The sequence below is a fragment of the Pseudophryne corroboree genome, chromosome 7 (assembly GCF_028390025.1).
Source record: "Pseudophryne corroboree isolate aPseCor3 chromosome 7, aPseCor3.hap2, whole genome shotgun sequence".
Taxonomy (NCBI): domain Eukaryota; kingdom Metazoa; phylum Chordata; class Amphibia; order Anura; family Myobatrachidae; genus Pseudophryne; species Pseudophryne corroboree.
This window is the reverse complement of record NC_086450.1, coordinates 379700065-379723108: the sequence shown is the minus strand read 5'-3', so window position 1 is coordinate 379723108 and position 23044 is coordinate 379700065. Positions and strand designations below refer to the sequence as shown.

The 23044-nt window shown below is 45.4% G+C and overlaps 1 protein-coding gene across 3 annotated transcripts in view; it reads left to right on the top strand.

Moving 5' to 3' along the window:
- The window catches only part of C7H7orf50 (chromosome 7 C7orf50 homolog), a 671077-nt gene that overhangs the window by 132181 nt on the left and 515852 nt on the right, over positions 1–23044 (top strand). The gene's annotated exons all lie outside the window — the stretch shown is intronic.

The window sequence follows — 23044 nt, the reverse complement described above, 5'->3', positions numbered from 1 at the left end:
GTGGTACCTGCGGCTACTAGGGACTTGGAGGACTCCAAGTTGCTAGATGTTGTCAGGGCCCTGAAAATATAGGTTTCCAGGACGGCTGGAGTCAGGAAAACTGACTTGCTGTTATCCTGTATGCACCCAACAAACTGGGTGCTCTTGCTTCTAAGCAGACGATTGCTAGTTGGATGTGTAGTACAATTCAGCTTGCACATTCTGTGGCAGGCCTGCCACAGCCAAAATATGTAAATGCCCATTCCACAAGGAAGGTGGGCTCATCTTGGGCGGCTGCCCGAGGGGTCTCGGCTTTACAACTTTGCCGAGCTGCTACTTGGTCAGGGGCAAACACGTTTGAAAAATTCTACAAATTTGATACCCTGGCTGAGGAGGACCTGGAGTTCTCTCATTCGGTGCTGCAGAGTCATCCGCACTCTCCCGCCCGTTTGGGAGCTTTGGTATAATCCCCATGGTCCTGACGGAGTCCCCAGCATCCACTTAGGACGTCAGAGAAAATAAGAATTTACTTACCGATAATTCTATTTCTCGTAGTCCGTAGTGGATGCTGGGCGCCCATCCCAAGTGCGGATTGTCTGCAATACTTGTACATAGTTATTGTTACAAAAATCGGGTTATTATTGTTGTGAGCCATCTTTTCAGAGGCTCCGCTGTTATCATGCTGTTAACTGGGTTCAGATCACAGGTTGTACAGTGTGATTGGTGTGGCTGGTATGAGTCTTACCCGGGATTCAAAATCCTTCCTTATTGTGTACGCTCGTCCGGGCACAGTATCCTAACTGAGGCTTGGAGGAGGGTCATAGGGGGAGGAGCCAGTGCACACCACCTGATCCTAAAGCTTTTACTTTTGTGCCCTGTCTCCTGCGGAGCCGCTATTCCCCATGGTCTTGACGGAGTCCCCAGCATCCACTACGGACTACGAGAAATAGAATTATCGGTAAGTAAATTCTTATTTTTCTACAGAAGACACAAAATGTTACTTCTATACTTGTAATATGGACCCATTCTTCACCGGGTTGACTAGCTCACTCTTTCCTCTCCTCCTTTCCCATCTTTCCTCCTCCTATCCTATCTCTCTATAACCCCCCCCCCCCCTTCTTCTTTCCCATCCCCCTCCCCCCCCCCCCCCCCCCCCCCCATCCCCCTCCTCAAGTGTCCTGGTATCCACTTAAACATACAAGAATATTCCAATTAAGAAATGACTTTTGCCATGTTTCTGCTTGCTCAAGGTACTGTAGCTTTTAAAAATGAGTTTTTCTTTAACATTTTGGTTACCTGTAAAAAGATACATTGTTAAATTTCCTCAAGCTGCTATTACTGATATACAGTTTGTGAAGTGTCATGTGATTGCCATGGTAACCACAGTCAAATGACATGAGTTTCTTTAATCTCTAATCACATGACCACATCAGTGGCTAAGGGGGAAATGTATCGATCATTTGAGAGAGATGAAGTGGAGAAATTGCCCTTAGCATAGTGTTTAGTCTAGTACCCTGTACCTTATGAGTGAGGAGGGCATATTTAAATTTTTATGGGCAAATTTTTTTTTTTTTAGATAACTAGAAGGCAGCTTCTTCACTTTATCTCTCTCTTAAAGGTTTTATGCACTTCTCTTTCAGAGATCTGTTTACACTTTACTGAAAACAAGCAGAAACCAAAAATGTCCAGGTGGGAGAACCCCCCCCCCATCCTTCCCCCCAATTCAGTGGCTGTCATATAACGCTCCCCCACAGAGCGATATTGTGAGTTATAGGAGAACCTCCTGGAAACAAACTTGTGTTCTTTTCTGTAGCTTGAAAATGTATCTAAACCTTCTCTCCATTGTGTATTAAAGTGTTGGGATGACATACAGAATTTCTCATCCATGTTTTGCACATTCAGGGGTATTTTCAATTCAAGTCGAATTTCCCGATTTGTCGGATTAACGGGAACAATTTAAGGTCGAATCCAGATTCGACCTATTCAATCAAAATCCCGTTAATACAACAAGTCAGAAAATCTGACTTGTTGGAAAGCATGTGGATCGGCGGAATAGCCGCGAATCCTCATGCTTTTGTCGGAAACGCGGCCAAATCCGACAGGTTTTGGCCCCGTTTCCGATAATCTCAATTTAAAAAAAAGTCGTATTGAGGAGATGAGACAGGGAGCGGGGACATGTGGATGAGAGAGGAGATGGAGCGGGGACGGCTGAGAGGAGAAGACGGGTTTTGACGGAGCAGGTCATCGCAGCGGGAGAGAGCAGGAACCCTGCGGCTGCAGCAGTGTAGCAGGAGGATGGGGCGCCGCCACTTACGGCAGCGCCCACCCGGCTCCAGCAAGCGAGGTCCCACTTGCTGGAGTCGGGTGGACGCTGCCGTGAGGTCTGGCGGCGCTGCCCCATCCTCCTGCTACGCTGCTGTAGCCGCGGGGTTCCTGCTCTCCCTGCTGCGATGACCTGCTCCAGGAGGGTGCCTGTGTCCATAGCGGGGAGCTCAGGCTCTGCAAGTAGGGGGCCGCATCAGACGCCTGTGTCTGTCCTTTCCGACAATAATTTCAATTCAACTTTAAAAAAAGTTGGATTGGCATTATTGAATAGTGCATTGTCGGATCCTTTCCCACAATGTTTGTTGGAAAGGATCCAACTTGAGTTGAATATACCCCTCAAAGTATGTTCTCTAAAATGTTCTCTATCTCGAGTATCTTAAAACAGATTATGTAAACCACATTAACAGGATATCAAATAAACAATACCTCTTGTATCACAATCAGGCAACATCTTGATGTGAAACATTTTTCCTGTATTTAAAATTTGAAGGGATGTTGATTGTTTTACTGAAGGGAAACTCGTACATCTTTTGGCGCCACGTGATGATCGCATCCAAGTTATTCTTAGGCAAGTGTGGCTATCAGTTTCTATCTACGAAGATGAAAACTAGGAGACAAGATGTTACTACTGTACTTGTCGGAACCCTATTAGAAAGACCCATTTTTTTCACATTATAGCCAAGTGTTTGGAGCACTAATAAAGGATCTTGCAAGCAAGAACATACACACAGTGAACAGTCAGGGGCCAATTCAATTGTTTTGGACGTCTAAACGGGACTTTTTAGATGCCCAAACAACTGTCACAATTCAATTGTGTTTGGGCATCCATGCATATCGCGCATGTCGTGCCCACACAGACGGTGTTTAGCCGTCTAAAACGGCTAAACCCATCTAAACTCCCTGCATGGGCGTAGAAACTTCCGTCTATATACTTCAGCTCGTTTGTTCGCCCTTCTCCTTCCCATTAAGCTACGCTAATGTCAGCACTGAGCCAGCACAGCATGTCCCTAAGTCAGGTATGTGATGCTGATTGACTCATTGCAGAGTGACTGGGGTGTGGACAGTGGGGGGTTGATAATACACTGGTCACTCTACCGTCCCTCAAACTCCAGCGGAAAGTCTGCAGACCACTCAGGGCACACTGGTGGAAAGTCACTGTTCTAAACCATAATTTGTTACAAATTGTGGACAAGATTGATCTGAAATCCATGTGCTCCTTTTTCCCCACTCCAGTTATTTCTTAGATTTATTTGCTGCTCTAGTTATAGGTCTGTATATATCTCTCTCTAACACCTTATCACATCTCCCTTAGGTATTAGTCCTGAGAATACCACTTCCAGCTGCTGCATTTATTAATATATCAGATTGATTTTCTTTTCACCATATAAAATTAGGTCAGAAATAGCCACATTCTCACACCCCAAAGATGGCTACATCCACTGTATGTAGGGATCGAGTACTCTCTAGATCAGTGATTTTCAATCTTTTTTTACTAGCGGCACACCGAACAATATTTTAAAATTGCCATGGCACACCATCAGTTCCCCACAGGAAAAAACAAAACAAATAAAACATACGTTGGCTCTCATAGTAAAAAACAAATCCACACATACATTGGTCTACACAGAAAAAAACAATCACATTGCTCCCCACTTAAATCATGTTGCTCCCTACATAAATCCTATTGCTTCCCACATGAATTATTCACATTGTCCCCCCCCATATATCCTATTGCTCCCGACAGGAGAAATAACATAACGAATATTAATCCCTACCGGTCAACTGTCCCTCAGTGGCGAGGGTTGTTCATGGTGGAATACTGCGGATATTGAGCAGTGGGCGGTCGGGCAGGTGTAAATGTGGGTGGGCAAGGAAAGCTGTGGATGCAGGCGGGAACTGTAAGTTGTGTATGCAGGCGGGTGGGCTGGCTGAGTGGTGTGACGCGGCGGCCATGACCTATGATATCACACCGCCGCGTCACCAAGGCATAGGTCATGGCCTGAGAATGACTGATCCTCTAAGAAGAGCCTGGACCAACAGTTCACTCTGAAGGTGCAGGAAGCTGCTCTGGCTCCGCGGCACACCTTGCAACTGGTTCCGGCACACTAGTGTGCCACGGCATTCTGGTTGAAAAAGCCTGCTCTAGATTCATCATCTTTGTATATGAATATACCGGTAAAAATGAAAACTATGCAAAAGCAATATTTTTTTCCGGTACTTTTCTTTGTTTGTTTTTTGGAGGGTGATCATGTTTCCCACACAGTTGTTTATAGGGGTGGTCTTCAGTATGCCGGCGGTCGGGCTCCCGGCGACCAGCATACCGGCGCCGGGAGCCCGACAGCCGGCATACCGACACTTATTCTCCCTCGTGGGGGTCCACGACCCCCCTGGAGGGAGAATAAAATAGTGTGGCGCGCCACCGTGCCCGTAGCGTGGCGAGCGCAGCAAGCCCGCAAGGGGCTCATTTGCGCTCGCCACACTGTCGGTAAGCCGGCGGTCGGGCTCCCGGCGCCGGTATGCTGGTCGCCGGGAGCCCGGCCGCCGGCATATCGTAGTGAACCCGTTTATAGACCCTTAAAACAAAAACATGCTTTTTAAAGCACTCAAGGAGGGGAATCCGCCATTAATAGAAACACCATGAGTGGATCTTTTACATTCAGGAGCGAAGTGAAGTTTTCCTAATATATTGATTACCGCAGATACAAAGAGCGAGTCTCTGCAGTGAGATTGTGTTTTGGCCGCAGAGAGCAGCTAGCTCATCATATATGACGGTGTTCCCAAAAGTTTGAGATCTGATGTTATGCTTAGTGAAAGAGAGCTGCTGTCTCCAAGCCCCCTCAGTATATAACGATGATGTTGGTGCGGGATACGGTCGTTAGGTCGACACAGCTTAGGTCGACAGTCATTAGGTCGACCACTGAAGGTTGACATGGTTATTAGGTCGACATGAGTTTTTTTAAATTTTTCATTTTTTGGATTGTGTTATACTTGACGATCCACGTGGACTATAATTGGGAACGATAACGCAGCGGTAGCGGAGCGAGGCACCTTGCCGCGAGCAATGCGAGGGGACACGGTGCACTAATTGGGGTTCCCCTTCACTTTACGAAGAAAAGGACACCAAAAAAAGTCCAAAAACCCATGTCAACCTTTTGACCTGTCGACCTAGTACATGTCGACGTAATTGCCATGTCGACCTAATGCATGTCGACCTTCCATGGTCGACCTAATGACTGTTGACCTGAGTTGAGTCGACCCAACGACCCATACCCGTTGGTGCAAATTATTCTATTCTTTTATATATAATATCTGCTTTACCTGGATGCACCTATTTTATTTATTTCTCTTCTATTTACACTTCCTGTTTACTCTGTCCATCAGATCTTCCCTGATTGGTGCTTGTAGGTAAAGCTGGGTACACACTTTCATGATCACTGCTGATCTGTCTAACACTCCCAAACAAGCTGGGTTATCGCTCCTGATCAGCAGGGCAGCGTGTGCCCAGCTCGACCTGCTGTCAGGCGAGACCTGTACACACTGTGCTAAAAACAGCTCAATGTATATGGGCTTCTGTGGGATCGGGCGGTCGGGCCTACAAATATTAAACAGTTGATTGGAAGCGACCTTCTGATCCTGACCGTTGCAGGAGTGTTATAAGCCGTGTATCCGCTAACACTCCGGCAATGGTAATGCATACACACCTGTGCAATTGTCGGCCCATTCAACCGATATCGATCGGTCCATGGATTGTATAGGTGTGTACCCAGCTTAACCGCTTAACTTACGATTTTCCCTTCAAATCCGTTCATAAAAATGTTTTGGTTTTGTTTTTTTAACATTTATTTAAGAAAGTTTAAAAAGTTTTTTTTTTTTAAATGTTTAAATATTCCATTATGCACATTATATGGGTTCAGTATGTTTGACTGGCGGATGGGATGCCATTGGTCACATTACCAACGCCGGCATCCTGATCTTTGAAATCCCAACAGGGGCGATGTAAGTATGTTACCCCCTGCCTCTACCCCTTAACCCTATCCCTCTCTTCCCGCAGCCTAACCTTAAACTCACCCCGGGTGGTGCCCAAACCTAACACACCCAACCTTAATCCGCCTGCTATACTTATGGTTGGGATGCCGTTTGTCCGGATTCCGGCGTCTGTCTCCTGACCCTGTCGGGATGCCAACTGCCAGGATACTGACAGCCACTTAACTGCATTCCCATTGTACACTTAATTTAGTACATTTTGAACACTTTCAATTTTTTGTTACTAATATAACACTTTTTAGCATTTTAATTAATACCTCTCTCCTGTGTAACACTTTTTAAAACAGCTTTTGCTTCTTTCTTAGTAACACTAACATATTATCCCCTGACTAGTTTGCTGCCGTAGGGTGGCTGGCCTTTGCCGTCTCAGTGGGGTTCCGCGCCCCAGGCTCAAACTTATTGTTAGTGACTCATCATAGACTAGGTCACCTGGACACTGGTTGGTGGGCCAATATTTTTTTGGCTGAAAGGTATGCCAAGAACTACTATTTGCTCTATGTCAGATTGCAGAGTTTATTATAATTATTCAGACTAGCAGTGCTTGGTACTGTGGAGTGTGCATTGGCATTATATTTTCTCTGACGTCCTAGTGGATGCTGGGAACTCCGTAAGGACCATGGGGAATAGACGGGCTCCGCAGGAGACTGGGCACTCTAAAAGAAAGATTAGGTACTATCTGGTGTTCACTGGCTCCTCCCACTATGACCCTCCTCCAGACCTCAGTTAGATTTCTGTGCCCGGCCGAGCTGGATGCACACTAGGGGCTCTCCTGAGCTCCTAGAAAGAAAGTATATTTTAGGTTTTTTATTTTACAGTGAGACCTGCTGGCAACAGGCTCACTGCATCGAGGGACTAAGGGGAGAAGAAGCGAACCTACCTGCTTGCAGCTAGCTTGGGCTTCTTAGGCTACTGGACACCATTAGCTCCAGAGGGATCGACCGCAGGACCCGTCCTTGGTGTTCGTTCCCGGAGCCGCGCCGCCGTCCCCCTTACAGAGCCAGAAGCAAGAAGGTGGTCCGGAAAATCGGCGGCAGAAGACTTCAGTCTTCACCAAGGTAGCGCACAGCACTGCAGCTGTGCGCCATTGCTCCTCATGTACACCTCACACTCCGGTCACTGATGGGTGCAGGGCGCTGGGGGGGGGGGGGCGCCCTGAGGGCAATATAAACACCTTGGCTGGCAAAATAATCACAATATATAGCCCCAGAGGCTATATATGTGATAAATACCCCTGCCAGAATCCATAAAAAAGCGGGAGAAAAGTCCGCCGAAAAAGGGGCGGAGCTATCTCCCTCAGCACACTGGCGCCATTTTCTCTTCACAGTGCAGCTGGAAGACAGCTCCCCAGGCTCTCCCCTGTAGTTTTCAGGCTCAAAGGGTTAAAAAGAGAGGGGGGGCACTAAATTTAGGCGCAATATTGTATATACAAGCAGCTATTGGGGAAAATTCACTCAGTTATAGTGTTAATCCCCACATTATATAGCGCTCTGGTGTGTGCTGGCATACTCTCTCTCTGTCTCCCCAAAGGGCTTTGTGGGGTCCTGTCCTCAGTCAGAGCATTCCCTGTGTGTGTGCGGTGTGTCGGTACGGCTGTGTCGACATGTTTGATGAGGAGGCTTATGTGGTGACGGAGCAGATGCCGATAAATGTGATGTCGCCCCCTGTGGGGCCGACACCAGAGTGGATGGATAGGTGGAAGGTATTAACCGACAGTGTCAACTCCTTACATAAAAGGCTGGATGACGTAACAGCTGTGGGACAGCCGGCTTTTCAGCCCGCGCCTGCCCAGGCGTCTCAAAGGCCATCAGGGGCTCAAAAACGCCCGCTCCCTCAGATGGCAGACACAGATGTCGACACGGAGTCTGACTCCAGTGTCGACGAGGTTGAGACGTATACACAATCCACTAGGAACATCCGTGACTTGATCCCGGCAATAAAAAATGTGTTACACATTTCTGACATTAACCCAAGTACCACTAAAAAAGGGTTTTATGTTTGGGGAGAAAAAGCAGGTAGTGTTTTGTTCCCCCATCAGATGAGTGAATGAAGTGTGTGAAAAAGCGTGGGTTCCCCCGATAAGAAACTGGTAATTTCTAAAAAGTTACTGATGGCGTACCCTTTCCCGCCAGAAGATAAGTTACGCTGGGAGATATCCCCTAGGGTGGATAAGGCGCTCACACGTTTGTCAAAAAAGGTGGCACTGCCGTCTTAGGATACGGCCACTTTGAAGGTACCTGTTGATAAAAAGCAGGAGGCTATCCTGAAGTCTGTATTTACACACTCAGGTACTAGACTGAGACCTGCAGATAGGGCTGCTGCAGCGTGGTCTGTGACCCTGTCAAACAGGGATACTAGTTTGCTAACATAAGAGCATATTAAAGACGTCGTCTTATATATGAGGGATGCACAGAGGGATATTTTGCCGGCTGGCATCCAGAATTAATGTAATGTCCATTCTGTCAGGAGGGTAGTAGAGACCCGACACTGGACAGGTGATTCTGATTTTAAAAGGCGCATAGAGATTCTGCCTTATAAGGGTGAGGAATTGTTTGGGGATGGTCTCTGGGACCTCGTATCCACAGCAACAGCTGGGAAGAAAATTTTTTACCTCAGGTTTCCTCACAGCCTAAGAAAGCACTGTATTATCAGGTACAGTCCTTTCGGCTTCAGAAAAGCAAGCGGGTCAAAGGCGCTTCCTTTCTGCATAGAGACAAGGGAAGAGGGAAAAAGCTGCACCAGTCAGCCAGTTCCCAGAATAAAAATTCTTCCCCCGCTTCCTCTGAGTCCACCGCATGATGCGGGGGCTCCACAGGCGTAGCCAGGTACGGTGGGGGGCCGCCTCAAAAAAATTTCAGCAATCAGTGGGCTCGCTCACAGGTGGATCCCTGGTTCCTTCAAGTAGTATCTCAGGGGTACAAGCTGGAATTCGAGGCGTCTCCCCCCCGCCGTTTCCTCAAATCTGCCTTGCCGACAACTCCCTCGGGCAGGGAGGCTGTGCTAGAGGCAATTCACAAGCTGTATTCCCAGCAGGTGATAGTCAAGGTGCCCCTACTTCAACAAGGAGGGGGTTACTATTCCACACTGTTTGTGGTACCGAAACCGGACGGTTCGGTGAGACCCATTTTAAATTTGAAATCCTTGAACACATACATAAAAAGATTCAAGTTCAAGATGGAATCGCTCAGGGCGGTTATTGCAAGCCTGGACGAGGGGGATTACATGGTATCCCTGGACATCAAGGATGCTTACCTGCATGTCCCCATTTACCATCCTCACCAGGAGTACCTCAGATTTGTGGTACAGGATTGCCATTACCAATTCCAGACACTGCCGTTTGGACTGTCCACGGCACCGAGGGTGTTTACCAAGGTAATGGCAGAAATGATGAAACTCCTTCAAAAAAGGGAGTTTTAATTATCCCGTACTTGGACGATCTCCTAATAAAGGCGAGGTCCAAGGAGCAGTTGTTGGTCGGAGTAGCACTATCTCGGGAAGTGCTACAACAGCACGGATGGATTCTAAACATTCCAAAGTCACAGCTGGTTCCTTCCACACGCCTTCTGTTCCTGGGGATGGTTCTGGACACAGAACAGAAAAAAGTGTTTCTCCCGCAGGAGAAAGCCAAGGAGCTGTCATCTCTAGTCAGAGACCTCCTGAAACCAAAACAGGTATCGGTGCATCACTGCACACGAGTCCTGGGAAAAATGGTAGCTTCATACGAAGCAATCCCATTCGGCAGGTTCCATGCAAGAACCTTTCAGTGGGACCTCTTGGACAAGTGGTCGGGATCGCATCTTCAGATGCATCGGCTGATAACCCTGTCTCCAAGGACCAGGGTGTCTCTGCTGTGGTGGCTGCAGAGTGCTCATCTTCTAGAGGGCCGCAGATTCGGCATACAGGACTGGGTCCTGGTGACCACGGATGCCAGCCTTCGAGGCTAGGGGGCAGTCACGCAGGGAAGAAATTTCCAAGGACTTTGGTCAAGTCAGAAGTCGTCCCTACACATAAATATTCTGGAACTGAGGGCCATTTACAATGCCCTAAGTCAGGCAAGGCCCCTGCTTCAATACCAGCCGATACTGATCCAATCAGACAACATCACGGCAGTCGCCCATGTAAACCGACAGGGCGGCACAAGAAGCAGGATGGCGATGGCAGAAGCCACAAGGATTCTCCGATGGGCGGAAAATCACGTCTTAGCACTGTCAGCAGTGTTCATTCCGAGAGTGGACAACTGGGAAGCAGACTTCCTCAGCAGACACGACCTACACCCGGGAGAGTGGGGACTTCATCCAGAAGTCTTCCAACTGTTGGTAAACCGTTGGGAAAGGCCACAGGTGGACATGATGGCGTCCCGCCTCAACAAAAAGCTAAAGTGATATTGCGCCAGGTCAAGGGACCCTCAGGCAATAGCTGTGGACGCTCTAGTGACACCGTGGGTGTACCAGTCGGTTTATGTGTCCCCTCCTCTGCCTTTCATACCAAAGGTACTGAGAATAATAAGAAGGCGAGGAGTAAGAACGATACTCGTGGTTCCGGATTGGCCAAGAAGAGCTTGGTACCCAGAACTTCAAGAAATGATATCAGAGGACCCATGGCCTCTACCGCTCAGACAGGATCTGCTACAGCAGGGGCCCTGTCTGTTCCAAGACTTACCGCGGCTGCGTTTGACGGCATGGCGGTTGAATTCCGGATCCTAAAGGAAAAGGGCATTCCGGAAGAAGTTATTACTACGCTGATAAAAGCCAGGAAAGATGTAACCGCAAACCATTATCACCGTATTTGGCGAAAATATGTTGCGTGGTGTGAGGCCAGGAAGGCCCCAACAGAGGAATTTCAGCTGGGTCGTTTTCTGCACTTCCTACAGTCGGGAGTGACTATGGGCCTAAAATTGGGTTCCATTAAGGTCCAGATTTCGGCTCTGTCGATTTTCTTCCAGAAAGAACTGGCTTCACTGCCTGAAGTTCAGACATTTGTAAAGGGAGTGCTACATATTCAGCCCCCTTTTGTGCCTCCCGTGGCACCTTGGGATCTCAACGTGGTGTTGAGTTTCCTAAAATCACATTGGTTTGAGCCACTTAAGACTGTGGATCTGAAATATCTCAAGTGGAAAGTGGTCATGTTATTGGCCTTGGCTTGGCCAGGCGTGTGTCAGAATTGGCGGCTTTGTCATGTGAAAGCCCTTATCTGATTTTCCATATGGATAGGGCAGAATTGAGGACTCGTCCCCAGTTTCTCCCTAAGGTGGTATCAGCTTTTCACTTGAACCAACTTATTGTAGTGCCTGCGGCTACTAGGGACTTGGAGGATTCCAAGTTACTGGACGTAGTCAGGGCCTTGAAAATTTATTTTTCCAGGACGGCTGGAGTCAGGAAAACTGACTCGCTTTTTATCCTGTATGCACCCAACAAAATAGGTGCTCCTGCTTCTAAGCAGACTATTGCTCGCTGGATTTGTAGCACAGTTCAGCTGGCGCATTCTGCGGCTGGATTGCCGCATCCTAAATCAGTGAAAGCCCATTCCACGAGGAAGGTGGGCTCATCTTGGGCGGCTGCCCGAGGAGTCTCGGCTTTACAACTTTGCCGAGCTGCAACTTGGTCAGGGGCAAACACGTTTGCTAAATTCTACAAATTTGATACCCTGGCTGAGGAGGACCTTGAGTTCTCTCATTCGGTGCTGCAGAGTCATCCGCACTCTCCCGCCCGTTTGGGAGCTTTGGTATAATCCCCATGGTCCTTACGGAGTTCCCAGCATCCACTAGGACGTCAGAGAAAATAAGATTTTACTCACCGGTAAATCTATTTCTCGTAGTCCGTAGTGGATGCTGGGCGCCCATCCCAAGTGCGGATTGTCTGCAATACTTGTATATAGTTATTGCCTAACTAAAGGGTTATTGTTGAGCCATATGTTGAGAGGCGCAGTTATATTTCATACTGTTAACTGGGTATAGTATCACGAGTTATACGGTGTGATTGGTGTGGCTGGTATGAGTCTTACCCGGGATTCAAAATCCTTCCTTATTGTGTCAGCTCTTCCGGGCACAGTATCCTAACTGAGGTCTGGAGGAGGGTCATAGTGGGAGGAGCCAGTGCACACCAGATAGTACCTAATCTTTCTTTTAGAGTGCCCAGTCTCCTGCGGAGCCCGTCTATTCCCCATGGTCCTTACGGAGTTCCCAGCATCCACTACGGACTACGAGAAATAGATTTACCGGTGAGTAAAATCTTATTTTATCTATCTTTGTGGAATTACACATCTCAGCATGATTGCACCTCTCATTATATTTGTAACTAGGTTGTGCTTTCCAAAGTCCCCCTCCTCCATATCATAACTGATACAAAGTGACAGATTTTATCTAGGGGCTCCAGTAAAATCCATCACCAGCAAGCCCCCAGTTCTTGCACTGGCAGTGGCTTCCGATGGGACTGTCTGTCTCAGGGGCAGGTGTTTTCTCCCCCTTAGACTGCCAGTCCAGAGTGGAAGCCACTTCAGCGTCTATCACGTTACCTGGCTTCCAGGGTCTGCAGCTGATGCAGTCCCTAGAAACTAGGTTGTTCTGCGGCTACGCGTTTTTCTCTACCCCCATTAAATTTTCTATGCATTGGGACAAAGTCTGGGGTTAAGACCAGATTCAACCTGGTTTGCAGATTCTCCTCTAAAAAGGTAGAAGCCACCATTGATCATCAGACTCATCCTTTCCCACTACTTAATGGACCTGGTAGACACTAGACTGGCTGCATGAACTTCAGTAAGGCGCATACTGCTATCATAGTATCCTCTACGGACTACGAGAAAAGGATTTACTGGTAGGTAATTAAAATCCTATTTTTAAAATGTAGATTGGGTACTACTTTCTGAATATGTGTGAGATTCATTTATGCCCGTATTGCTACAGCTCAGCATCAGAGAGAGATATGTTATAATAGATTTGCATAGAAAGAGGAAAGTTTTCTCCCTGCACTGTTAATCTATATGAAGCCAGTAGGGCATGAATACACTTGACTCGCACACTTATATAAAATAATTAATTTTAATCAATAACGACTAGTCATATAAATTTATAGAATCAATAAAACAGCATAAAACAATATAATACACAATTAATTACTAAGAGAGGTGGATCATATATAAAACTGAATAATGGATATATAACTGTCCATAATCAGACTTTGCTGTCAGCTGCAACTGAAATGTCTGGATTTATTAATTATCACCGCCACAGTCAATAAGAATTTAACATGTGTTACACCTTTCTACCTCCTAGATACAACACCTCATTGGGAATACACGTAATACTCCCCCTAGTGGAGAATACTTTATTTCTATTTGCAAAGTGCTGCTTATTTCATATAACCAATACACATGTTAAATTCTTATTGACTGTGTCGGTGATAACTAATAAATCGAGACTGATCTATTCACATTTCAGTTGCAGCTGACAGCAAAGTCTGATTATGGACAGTTATATATCCATTATTCAGTTTTATATATGATCCACCTCTCTTAGTAATTAATTGTGTATTATATTGTTTTATGCTATTTTATTCTATAAATTTATATGAGTAGTCATTATTGATTAAAATTAATTATTTTATATAAATGTGCGAGTCAGGTGTACTCATGCCCTATTGCTTCATATAGATTAACAGCGCAGGGAGAAAACTTTGCTCTTCCTATGTTGTATACACATGATTAGTTCAGGTGATCTCTATTTTTTGGCTTTTACCTCAAGCCAAATACTTCACTGCTGCTGTTTGGTTATTATACTTGTATTCTGTACAACCAGTTTTTTTTTATTATTATGTATTTATTTGTTTCTTTTAAAATAAGCGCCAGGCATTTGTGGTTGTGATAATAGATCTGCAGACAGAAGTAATGAGTTACAGTTGTTGCCAATGTTTCAGACTTTACTCTTCTGGCAGATTACATTATAAAAAAGTGGACAACAACTGTTCCTCATTTCTGCAAGTGTGTGAGTTCATGTGCATTTTAATTTATTTGTTTTTTTTGTATTTTTGTATTCCTTTGAAGCTGCCTGGAGATGTTTTCTGTTGATAATAGAGAATATTTGGGGAAGGATTGGAGAGAGCATGGTATAACCTTATCTTTCAGGTTTGAAGTGGCACCATCTGTCAAGGTTAATGAATACCCTATGAATGTGTTTTTTTATTTATTTATTTTTATTGAATGCTCTTTGTGAAGTGTTAGGTTGCTGCAGGTTTTCAATCATGCTAAGAACTGGCGCCGTGTCCCATATGATCCCAGGAGAGTTAAGTTGTGCTGCATATTGCATTTTTCAGTCCGTATTGTCTCGTGTCACCAAATATGTGATACCTAGGAAGGCGATACATGCACTTCAGCTATGTGTATTCGTTTGTCACAGATCATGGAATTTTAGTTGCAAAGCCTCCTGAGAACTGTCCTTGACTGCTCACTATTTGCTCAGCTGCTTTCAAAACCACCACATTTTTGCGACTGGAATAGCAAATTATTTAAATTTCACAGCAGGAGAATATTTTATGTTTCAGACCAGCCTGTTTTTCTCTTTTACTGCCTTTTGCTGGTGGAAAAGTTAAATGGAAATTCACAAAATTGTTGCAAGGCAGAAGGCATCCTATAAAGAATATGTTCTATGGAAGAATTAATTGGAAGAAATTAGTGAATGTTTAATATCACAGTATGTCATCTGTAATAATAATAATAATAATAGACCATGTTGTGTGGTTATTTAATGTTAGGATTATGGTCCTAATTTAGACCTGATCGCTAGGGTGCGTTTTGTGTATGCCTGCGATCAGGTAGTCGCCACCTACAGGGGGAGGGGGAAATCGCTGTGCAGGGGTGCGATTGCATGTGCAGGAGAGCTACACAAACAGAAGTTTGTGCAGTCTCTGCACAGCTCCAGACTTACTCTTCCAGTGTGATGATCGGAGCCGGAGCTGACATCAGAAACCTTCCCTCCAAACGCCTGGTCCCTCCTGCGTTTCTACAGACACTCCTCTAAAACAGTCAGTTGCCTCGTCGATGCGGCCCGTCTCGCCTGCGCATTGCGGTACATACGCATGCGCAGTTCAGACCAGAACGCCACCTGTGCGAAAACGCACAGCAGCAATCAAGTCTGGATCGGCCCCTATGTTAAAAGATAAAATATGCCCCAACACGCCCCCATTCGTGCCGCACTGCCTCCGCAATGCTCCGTCTCCTCCCTGGAAACGGAGCGTTGCCCCACCCCCCTGAATTAGGCCCAAAGTTATGACATTTTGAGTATATTGACTGAGTTGAACACCCCTTCATTTATGATCACAGCTAACATAACTTCCTCTAGTATCCCCGTTACTATCTGTAGCATGTTTCTCCTACCACTATGGTGCCTGTGTCTTACCTGGACCCGGAATTCCTCCAACTCCGCGTTCTCTCAGACATGCGGTGTTTCCTATGTCACGGCAGTAAATGAGAGAGAGCTTCTCTCCTGACCTAGGGATTTCCGCTGTCTGTTACACTTGCTGAATGAAAATGGGTTGACATGAAATTAATAAACAACAGCTTGGGAGGGAGAATAATTTAACAGGTGTTGAATAATAATGATAAACACTCAGTAAAGGGGCATATCTTATAGGGTATCCGGTCTATAGATCTACACTAAAAACATCTACAGTCAATAGGTCGACCACTATTGGTCGACATGCATTAGGTCGGTAGTGTCAAATAGTCGACATGTAAAAAGGTAGGCAGTTCAAAAAGTCGACATAAGATTTTTTTATTCATTTTTTTAAAACTTTCTAATATTTTACCATCCGCGGACTACAATTGGGAATAGTAATTTTGCCCGAAGCATGGCGAGCAAAGCCGTACACTAATGAAAAATAATTAATTTACCATTTCCATGTTGACCTTTTGACCCTGTTACCCTATTCTACTGTCTACTTATTCCATGTCGGCCATTTGATCCTGTCGACTTAATGCATGTCGACCATTAGTGGTTGACCTATTGACTGTAGACCTTTTTAGTCTAGATCTAATAGGCCCCACCCATCTTCTAGGCTTTTGTAATAATTCAGTGCCAGTAAGCAAGACTGGTATGGCAGCTGTACTTTTACCTGTTCTGTTATCGCTATGACAGATGGTAATAGATACAATTGTTTAGGAAAAAAAGACCATTACATATAAAGAAAAAAATAATTCTTTATTTTAAATGTTTTTTATTTTTTATTATTTCTTCCATTACTTGAACTAAAAGCTGAAATCTGGCAAGTCAGCCATTCATGCGCCCATCTGCATAGATTGGCCACTCTAAGACAGTATTAAAATGTATATTTTTAAATAGATATTTGAAATTCCCCCAACAGGTTGAGATTCCCCTGTACAAGTTCACATTACCTCTGCAGTTAGCAATTACTTTTATTCTAATTTTATATTTGGCGTCAAAAAGGGTCCATAACACTGTACAGGAAAATTACAATAAAGCACACAAACATATTCAAATAGACAGTACTAGGGTAAAATAAACAAACAGTAAGGCTTCTATGCAGCTAAGTGAGTGATAGATAATAACAATAGTAGTCACTGATCCAGGGCCTATGGAGGGGCAGACGGAAAGGGGTTATGCTGGAGACTCGGATAGTGCTGGTGGAGAACAAGAGGGTGGAAGGCCCTGACCTTTAGAGCTTACAGACTTAAGAAAGTGGAAAGTGAACTGGGAAGAGGCAAGGATGGAGGACAAGGAGCATAAATTAAGGCGGTGAGGAGGGCTGGTAGGCTTTGAGGAACAGGCGCGTTTCCAGGGCATGTTTGATACCTTTGGAGCCTGATACAGTCTTAGAGCGCAGGGGTGTGAGTTTCAGAGGAGAGGGCAGCGCAGGATAAGTCTTGAATGTGGGAGTGGGAAAAGATATTTAGCCCAGAGCAGGGGCTACAGCCATAGGAAGAGGGCGTGTGGATTATGATAAATTTGGAGGGGAGTGATTAGGTGCTTAGGGTGAGAAGCATAGACTGTGTTCTGTAGAGGTGAGGTTAGCCAATGGTGATGAAACTCTATGTGACTGTGCTGTGCCTATAACCTGAATAGCATATTTTGATGTGATTGTAACATTTGAGGACTGCAACACATAATATATGGAAAAAAGAGGAATGGTCTTTTAGATGGCACCGGTTACCTTTATTCTCTTTTTAATGTCTTTATATACACACCTTGACTTTTACCAATGGAAAATACTCCAGGAAAGCATTGCACATTGGCCCTCATTCCGAGTTGTTCGCTCGCAAGCTGCTTTTAGCAGCTTTGCACACGCTAAGCCGCCGCCTACTGGGAGTGAATCTTAGCTTATCAAAATTGCGAACGAAAGATTAGCAAAATAGCGAATAGACACTTATTAGCAGTTTCTGAGTAGCTCCACACTTACTCGGCATCTGCGATCAGTTCAGTGCTTGTCGTTCCTGGTTTGACGTCACAAACACACCCAGCGTTCGCCCAGACACTCCTCCGTTTCTCCAGCCACTCCCGCGTTTTTCCCAGAAACGGTAGCGTTTTTTTGCACACACCCATAAAACGGCCTGTTTCTGCCCAGAAACACCCACTTCCTGTCAATCACATTACGATCACCAGAACGAAGAAAAAACCTCGTAATGCCGTGAGTAAAATACCTAACTGCATAGCAAATTTACTTGGCGCAGTCGCACTGCGGGCATTGCGCATGCGCATTAGCGACTAATCGCTCCGTTGCGAGAAAAAAATACAGAGCGAACAACTCGGAATGACTCCCATTGTGTATTAGTTAATGTATGGGGATTTATAGCAGTATGAGTTTAAGTGTTGCATGACCATATTAAGGTTGTGAATGGTGAAACATGACAGGATACACTACGTTGTCACCCCATCGATGATTTGAAAGACACGTCCATAATGGGATCCGGTCTGAAGATAGACAGTGTCTAGGTCGACAATGTTTAGGTCGACTGGCACTAGGTTGACAGGGTTTCTAGGTCGACATGTCAAAAGGTCAACATGAGTTTTAAAAAAAAAATTTTTTTCTAGCTTTTTCATACTTAACGATCCACGTGGACTACGATTGGGAATAGTAACCTGTGCCGAGCGCAGCGAGGGGACACGGTGCACTAATTGGGCTTCCTGGTTACTGTGCGGAGAAAACGAAACAAAAAATCATGACAAACTCATGTCGACCTAGAACATGTCGACCTAGAAACCCTGCCGACCTTCAAATCCTGTCGACCTATAGTGGTCGACCCAAACATTGTCGACCTAGACACTGTCGATCCAATGATCCACACCTGTCCATAATAGTTATTTTGTATTCATTTTTATATACCCACATTGATTTGCAGTAAGTACTTACTGAGAATTGCTCTCAGTGGTCAGCGGATTAGGGAAATTCTGGATATTCCAGCTATAAATTAAAAAAAAAAAATTCTGCTAGCTTTGCAAACTAGCAATGTAATGTTTCATGTTTTTTATTAATGTTGTGACGTTGTTGTCTTTTTTATCCAAGTAATTGTAATGATGTTTTTAAATAGTATGTGAGAGAGTTGTCTGTAATTAGGCAGAACCCTTCTTGGAAATCATTATGTGAAAAGCGAGGCTGTCATTTGTCTAGAGCAGCGTTTTACTCTAGATTCTCATTATGCATGTGTGTTGGTGATAGTCATTCATAGGATACCATGTAATGGAAATGTAAAGAGCTGGTTGATATAGTACGTAATGTGCAACCAACAGGATTAAGAATTACATGTTTCATATAGGAAGTCATCCATTTAGAAGTTGGCCGTGTAGGTACGTCTTGCTCAAATATGTATAGAAGAATATGAAGGGTTGAAAAACACGTTTATCTGTACTATTTACTGGACACTTTCCCCCTAGATAAGCAGTAATATTCTGCTATAAAAATGTAACTGGTCCTAAAATTATCATTCGTTTTCACATCACTCATATAATATAGACATATGTGAGCTGAGAATATGCATGTTGCTATATATATATATATATATATATATATATATATATATATATATATATATATATATATATATATATACATATATATATATTCTATAGCTATATAGATAAATATTAGTCTTCACCCTAGGCTGTTTTAGCAGCCCGATTTTTAAAGGGCATAATGCGCCCTGCCTCTTTAGCGGTGCCCTGCTAAAATAGCTTACTCACTGCCGTATATGCCGTGTGCATGGCATCTGTTCACATTAAATGGAGAGGGCCGGACTGCCCCAATAGTAATGCAGACGGGGCCGCACTCCCTTTTCAAGCATGCGCTTGCTCTACTTACTCCCCCTAACCCAGGTAAAGTTGCTGGTGATCAGACGGTGACTTTCCTGGTTTGGTGGCTTCAGCGGTCACATGAGGGTTACTTCTGGCTGATCTTGCAGCGGTTCCAGTGGTGAGTAACGCCAACCTCTAGCCCTCTCCCTTGTACCTAACCCTACCATCTTACAACCTAGTCCTTACTCTCCCCTTTTGCAGCCTAGCCCTAACCCTCCTCTTCTGCAGCCTAGCCCTTACTCTCCCCTTCTGCAGCCTAGCCCTAACCCTCCTCTTCTGCAGCCTAGCCCTTACTCTCCCCTTCTGCAGCCTAGCCCTAACCCTCCTCTTCTGCAGCCTAGCCCTTACTCTCCCCTTCTGCAGCCTAGCCCTAACCCTCCTCTTCTGCAGCCTAGCCCTAACCCTCCTCTTCTGCAGCCTAGCCCTCACCCTCCTCTTCTGCAGCCTAGCCCTTACTCTCCCCTTCTGCAGCCTAGCCCTAACCCTCCTTTTCTGCAGCCTAGCCCTTACTCTCCCCTTCTGCAGCCTAGCCCTAACCCTCCTCTTCTGCAGCCAAGCCCTTACTCTCCCCTTCTGCAGCCTAGCCCTAACCCTCCTCTTCTGCAGCCTAGCCCTAACCCTCCTCTTCTGCAGCCTAGCCCTCACCCTCCTCTTCTGCAGCCTAGCCCTTACTCTCCCCTTCTGCAGCCTAGCCCTAACCCTCCTTTTCTGCAGCCTAGCCCTTACTCTCCCCTTCTGCAGCCTAGCCCTAACCCTCCTCTTCTGCAGCCTAGCCCTTACTCTCTCCCCTTCTGCAGCCTAGCCCTTACTCTCCCCTTCTGCAGCCTAGCCCTAACCCTCCCCTTCTGCAGCCTAGCCCTAACCCTCCTCTTCTGCAGCCTAGTCCTAACCCTCCTCTTCTGCAGCCTAGCCCTTACTCTCCCCTTCTGCAGCCTAGCCCTAACCCTCCCCTTCTGCAGCCTAGCCCTAACCCTCCTCTTCTGCAGCCTAGCCCTAACCCTCCTCTTCTGCAGCCTAGCCCTAACCCTCCTCTTCTGCAGCCTAGCCCTTACTCTCCCCTTCTGCAGTCTAGCCCTAACCCTCCTCTTCTGCAGCCTAGCCCTCACCCTCCTCTTCTGCAGCCTAGCCCTTACTCTCCCCTTCTGCAGCCTAGCCCTAACCCTCCTTTTCTGCAGCCTAGCCCTAACCCTCCTCTTCTGCAGCCTAGCCCTAACCCTCCTCTTCTGCAGCCTAGCCCTTACTCTCCCCTTCTGCAGCCTAGCCCTTACTCTCCCCTTCTGCAGCCTAGCCCTAACCCTCCCCTTCTGCAGCCTAGCCCTAACCCTCCTCTTCTGCAGCCTAGCCCTAACCCTCCTCTTCTGCAGCCTAGCCCTTACTCTCCCCTTCTGCAGTCTAGCCCTAACCCTCCTCTTCTGCAGCCTAGCCCTAACCCTCCTCTTCTGCAGCCTAGCCCTTACTCTCCCCTTCTGCAGCCTAGCCCTTACTCTCCCCTTCTGCAGCCTAGCCCTAACCCTCCTCTTCTGCAGCCTAGCCCTTACTCTCCCCTTCTGCAGCCTAGCCCTAACCCTCCTCTTCTGCAGCCTAGCCCTGAGTGTCGGCTTTCTGATAATGTTGGCATTTCACATGTTGACATTAATTTCAACAATGTCGACATAATAACTGTAAACATTGTGTCAACATAATATTGTGTATATATACAATCTTTATATACAAAAGTGTATATATACAATCTATATAGACAGAACACCATCCAGGTGTAGTAGTATTAGCAAAGGCTCTTTTGTACTCCTTTATTAGATCTTTCTCCATAAGTGCAACTGATTTTTAAATGAAGTTGGAAGTTGCTCAGAAGGAAAAGGGAAGCGGATTTTAGCCAAAAAGAAACATTTTGGAACTGTACTGTAGGGTTCACCATTGATGGCCAGCCACCCATGATATAATATTGATGTCTGAGTCCGTTGGGTAATCACAAATGCGTTTTGCAAATGTGCAAAACACAGACCATCAATGACAGAGGTGCTGATGGTCACCACTTACTGTACTGTATATGAATTTGAAAATTTTTTTTTTGCACTTTGTATGCTGTGTTTGCACATAAAGTTGAGTGACATTTTTATTTCTCAAACCTTACAGCTGGTGTGAGCTTACACCCAGTACTTCAAAAAGTTCCATAGAATGAGCGATTAAGTAATGTTACTGATGAAATCCCAACAGGATGAAAGGCATTGGGCCTTTTCCGATATACTTTTTAAAGGCTATAGCATTTTTGGGCTGCCTACTGGGACATTATTTATTACCTCAAGTTTTGTAACTATTTGAATTAATTGTTGCAGGGGGAACTCATCATATGTCCAGATAAGCTGATTTTACTTTGCTTTTGTGTCTGTGTTTATTAAATCCTAATTGTTTTTAAGTTTTACACTACGGGGACATCTCTTCCCTCTTTTTTGAAATACAGTTTCTAAGAGATCCCAGGAAGGGCTAAAAGATACACAGATAAGCAGCAATTTAACCTCTTACTGGTCTGCGTCATCCTATATAATAAAAGGCTAACTCTGCTCCTCATCTATATGGTGGGAATTCAAGTGTTTAGCGTGCTGGCAGGCACTAGGTGGAGTCCAATTCAAGTGTTGCTCCGTTCAGCCACGCATAGTCGCCGGCGCTGACATTACTGTTATTTTGTTCCGTCATTTTGATGGGGCTGGTAACTAGTCAAGTATATTTCACTTTATTCAGTCAATTTTGTACATTTTACAGTATTGTTTTTATCCTCTTGTCTTAATATATATTGGAGCCCTTATATGCTAACACTGGGTAAATCCAAAGACCCAACATAAATTTGTGTGTTTTCAAGCGTAATATTGTTTATAATAGCTTACAGTGAGTTTGGCTTAGAACCAGTGATGTTTAGCTGTAGAATCACTTAAGACACATCTACAGTTGCTATGGCAACTTCTGAATGGCAGATGCTGATTTACTTCCCTAATGAAAGTCGTTTTCAGCAGTTGATATCTCCTGACTTGATCACAATTACTTAAATTCTAAATGACTATTACTATTGAGAAAATGTAATCTTGATTTATCTTACGTCCTAGAGAATGCTGGGGTCCACATTAGTACCATGGGGTATAGACGGGTCCATTAAGAGCCATGGGCACTTTTAAGAGATCAATAGTGTGGGCTGGTTCCTCCCTCTATGCCCCTCCTGCCATACTCAGTTTAGAAAATGTGCCCAGAGGAGCCGGTCACAGCTAGGGGAGCTCTTAGGAGTTTTCTTAGTTTTTTTTATTTTAATTAGATCTTTATGTACAGGAAGGCTGCTGGCAACAGCCTTCCTGCTTTGTGGTTCGTGGGACTTAGGGGAAGGGAGGGGGGGGGGAGTAGGAACCAACTCTAGAAGTTAATGGT